The sequence below is a fragment of the Chinchilla lanigera genome, unplaced genomic scaffold (genome assembly GCF_000276665.1).
Source record: "Chinchilla lanigera isolate Chin_1 unplaced genomic scaffold, ChiLan1.0 scaffold00109, whole genome shotgun sequence".
Taxonomy (NCBI): Eukaryota; Metazoa; Chordata; class Mammalia; order Rodentia; family Chinchillidae; genus Chinchilla; species Chinchilla lanigera.
Window position 1 is genome coordinate 941,432 of NW_004955510.1, and position 4,909 is coordinate 946,340.

At 35.9% G+C, this 4,909-nt stretch overlaps 1 pseudogene; it reads left to right on the plus strand.

The window, feature by feature from the left end:
- The first annotated feature begins 3,731 nt into the window (after positions 1-3,731).
- Positions 3,732-4,587, plus strand: LOC102029424 (annotated as a pseudogene).
- The last annotated feature ends 322 nt before the right edge of the window (positions 4,588-4,909 follow it).

The following is a 4,909-nucleotide window of genomic DNA, read 5'->3' on the forward strand; positions in this document are numbered from 1 at the left end:
CATTTGTTACTAACAAGGACTGAAAACTAGTGTTTGAGCCAGTGAATGGAGGCTGTGTTGCCCTTGTGGGTGGCTGTCAAACCCCAGCATGGACCCCAGTCAAGCTTTCCTCCCCAGGAACATCAGAGGAGACATTATCAGTAGAGAGGTAGAATTAGGACCCATGTCCAAAGGCAGGAAGTTTGAATGTTTGAAGTATGCAATTTTAGGGAAAGAAGAAAAAAAGAAACCTCTGTAAAATAGCTTTTGAGAGACAAAGAATCCTCTTCTTCAATGGAAAAATAAAAGAAATTTTCCATGAGAAATTAAATCTCTAACCTGTATCAAATTATACTACCGTACCTGGGTTATTGCAACTCTCATATGGGCATGTAAATTGGAGCTCAGGCTGATAGTAATCCTATAGCTGGAGAGAAGCTAAAAGACAGAACAACAAACTAGAAAAGCTTACCTGTCCAGTAGAGGTCATGAGAGATAAAGTAAGCAACAAAACATTTAGTAAACAGAAAGCCCATAACAAGATAAAAATAAGTACTATGTGTAAGTAATTTACATAACATTAACATAATAATATGCTAATAAAAAGAATGAAATTCTCAGATTGGAAAAAATATAACAATAAACTCTAATGACAAGCTACATCATAACAAAAATACACTGATACAAATACTTCACCCTAAAATCTTGCATCCTGGGTAGTGTTATTATTATTTGGTGTCCTTCACAGAAAAGAGAGAACTATACATGAAAGACAGAAACAAAGAAGAAACTTTAAATCATAACAACAGAAACAAATACTCAATGTTTAGCTGCATTGGTAGTATTTTGAGAGGAGATAATAGAGTGATTCTGGTGACTTAGGAGATCTAGGTGTAATGCCCAGGAAGACAAAGTGACTGTATTTGGGCTACTAAGAAACAGAGACAGATCTGAGACCATCTGTGTTAGGCTAGAAAATTCAAGAAACTACATGTTCAACAAAATCAAGGTTTAAATACATTGGTTAGTACAAGGGGGAGAAAATGAAACTTCCTTTCTAAGACTCTAATTCTAGGGAAAAATAAAACAGGCCATGTACAGGACTAGAATGAATGTTGTCATAATTATCAAGCTGAAAAAAATCAATGCTGTTTTAGTAATGGTAAAATCAAATGAAGTAAGTTTAGGAGGGATGTTCTGATATGATTTTTTAAATTATAAAAAAGGGACCCACTATTAACTAGCATTTAAAATAAAATTTAAAAACCAAGGAAATCAACAATCACCAAGAGGCAAACAAAGAGTTGACTCAGACCAATACTATTTATTGTTAGTAAAATATAACATAAGAATTAGAAAAATAAATATGTTTGAAGTATTTAAAAACATGAAAGGAATTGAAAATATGACAAAACGCACACTGAAAAATAATTGTTTTGAAAAGGAACAATTAGAGTTTCTAAAGATAGTTTTAAAAAGTGCAATTAGAATTAAACAGTGATCTAAATACCCAATTAGAAATGATTGAGGGAATTCTTAATTGGACAGATATTCGACCAGAGAAAATTACCCAGAATACAGCCTGAAAGAAAAAGCGATGGAAAATACTTATTACTGAAGGTATAGAAGTGAGTCAAGCAGACTTGCTGTCTGCCTGACCAAAGTCTGTGTTTTAGTCAAGGAGTATAGGAGACAACAATCAAGAATGATTAGGCAAACACTTCGGGTTTGAGCAGTGTAGGACTCGGTGGTCTCTCCATGGTCCCTCGGAGAAAATTGTGAGGGGATTTAGAAAATAAAGACAAGAGACACAAGCCGGGATCAGATGGTCATGGCCTTTTACCTGATGGGTGAGAGTACTGAACAACAATAGTAGGGGCATTTATTTATACCCTTGTGAAGTTACTGTCATAAGAGGTAATGTTGCCTAACGACTAATGACTGAAATTGTCCAGGGAGGATGTTTTTCTCAAGACTGAAGTAGCTTGACTACTTGAGGCACTCTGGCTCTGTCCTGCCCTCACACATATGGCCAATTTCCAGCTCCAGCCACTCCCAACAGAGCAGTGTTTTTGGTTTAGTTTCTTCAGAGAACCAGAACCATTAGTGTGTCTATTTGTGTATTTGTGTGTGTGTGTGTGCGTGCATAAATTTATTCTAAGCAAGTGGTTCATGTGATTATGAAGGCTGACAAGTCTGAAATCTGTGGGGAGGGTGGCAGGTTAGAGACACAAGGCAGAGTTGCAGTGGTAATTTAAGTCTGAACACTGTCTCCTGGCAGAACTTCTCCTTGTTTGGAGGATCTCAGTCTTGGTGCCATTAAACCCTTCAGCTGATTGGATGAGAGTCACTCACATTATGGAACAAGGTCTGCATTACATGCAGTCCTCCAAATCCATCCTTACAGAAACATCCAGAACAATACTGACCCAAACCCTGGGCACTGAGTCTCAGGCAACTTGACACAAAATGAGTGAACATGGTGGTGATGACTACTTTGAGAACAGTGGCCTGGCAAAGCAGAGAAATCTCATAGCTGTTTCACAGAGGGCAATGGAGAAAACTTTGAAATGGTAACATAGAGACAGAAAACTGAGGAAGTAAAGAGGCAAGCTGACTGTCTACCTGGACCTTGGACTGTAGGAAGAGTGTGAGGGCAAAGATATGCAAAAGTCCTGCATGGGACCTTGTAGAACATTTTAAAGGATCAATGAGGAGACCAGTGTGGCTGAAGCACAGTGATTAAGGACAGATTGGAAGGGGACAAAGTCAAGACAGGAAAAGGAGGTCTGGTAACAGATAGGTGCCATGGGCTGGTTGATAGACTTTGGTTTCTACACTGCAGAGTGAAATGGAAGTAAAGTAATGGGTCTTCAGAATGGATGTGACTTGATATGTTTTTTGTTTATGTTGATAATAGATGCTGAGGGACAGCCAGTTGTGGTGGTGCATGCCTGTAATCCTAGCACTTGGGATGCTGAGGCAGATGTATCATCTGGAGTTCAAGGCCAGCCTGGACTACACAGTGAGGCTATAGCCTGGGCTACAATAAAGAGGTGGGAAACCAATGATAAAAATATTGGGTTATAATCTAAACCAGACATGAAATGTCTTGATAGTGGTCAGGATTAATATGATGCTAGAGGTATTTGAAATCACAGAGGATTAGATTTGCTTATGAACTGGTTGAGAAACAGAAAACCATGAGTGGCTCTAAGGGTTTTGACTTGAGCACATGTGAAAATGGATTTTGTTTTAAATTGAGATTGGAAACATTGGAGAGAAATCAGCAAAGGGTGAGGGTGGGAATCTTATGTATAGTGTTTATATTTTATATTTGCAATACTTGTCAAGCACTTTGATAGAAAGTTTAAATTTCCTGTTGGATATTTAAATGTAACATGGGGAAATTATAGGTTGGAGATGAATTAACACAAACCCATTAACAGGTAATGAAATTAAGAGAGGAAATATATTTAAATTGAGTTCCAAAAAGGATAAAAGAAAGGCCAATGTTTGAAGACAAACAGGCAAGAAAAATTCAAAACATATAACTTATTTTTTTAAAAAAGCCTTGAACCTATTTAAGTAAAGAAGCTCATAATAAATCTATTCTTGGGCATACTGTAGAGGAATAGCCAAACTGAAGTCAAAGGGAATATTTTAAGAGCTACCAAAGACAATGTAGAGGATCCACTCAAGAAAAGAGGGCAAGGGGAGAGACCTTGAGGAACGGGGCATGATGTTCAAGCATGGATCCAAGCAGTGAAGGATGTGCAAAAAAGGTCAGCAGTGTAAATATTGACAAACTTATAAAGGATTTCTCACATATAGAAAAGGGTCTTACTGTGTTTTCCAGAGGATCAAGAACTACTGTGCTCATGAGGTTATCTTGTCTCAGCCTCTTGAGTAGCTGGGACTACAGAAAATAATAGAAACCAGTGGAAAGAATAACATACTGTAGATTCAGTTGGAAAAGACCACCTGTTTATTAAAACAAATCAAAATTTGTTTGATTTATTAAAATTTATCAAATTTGATTTATTAAAATTTATTTGATTATTAAAATGAATCAAAACAAAGGAAGTCTCATTTTAAAAAGGTGAAAATGAACAACTAAAAAGAAATGCTGATATAACAGTGGAAAAGCTAAAATCTCAAGAACAGGAATATAAGAATATTATCACAAAACTTGCACATGAAATGAAAATCAAAAAGGAGGAACATAAGACAGAAATACATAGACTTTATCAAGATATGCAGAAAAAATTTGAATTAAATGAAGAAAAGTACAAAGACCTAACCAAAAAAAAAAAGGAGATGGAAATTTCAGAGTTAAATGCAAAGTTAGTAACTCAAGAAAAGGAAAAGCAAAATGCAATAATCAAACTACAGCTGGAGTTTGATGCCAAACTAGCAAGAGTTCATACTAAATCAATACCCTATCCAGATGCTACTATTTCCCCACAAAGTATGTACAGAAGGAAGCTTCAACATCTTCAAGAAGAATAAAACAAGGAAATTGCAATTCTTCATGACACCATTCACGATTTGGAGTGGCACCTTTCTATTGGCAAAGATTCTCACCTTAAGCGTGGACAATTTTGAGTATAACAGTAAATTCATTAATTAGTATTTACTTTTCAAAAAGCATTTGAAAAATTCACTGCCATTGTCAACATAAGCCTAAATAATAAAAAAGAGACACTTTAAAGATTTTTATTAAATTTATTTAGACAGATTCATACATTGGCTGATCATGTACTACATTCTTGCTTAATGGTATTATCCATAAAGAAGTTCAGGTTTATAGCATACAGTTTACCTATTAAACCACCACTGACTATGGAAATACTCTCCAAACAGTCTAAAGATAGACATTTATTTCTTTTCCCTTATAGCCATTCAAAATTCAGAAGTATGATATAAT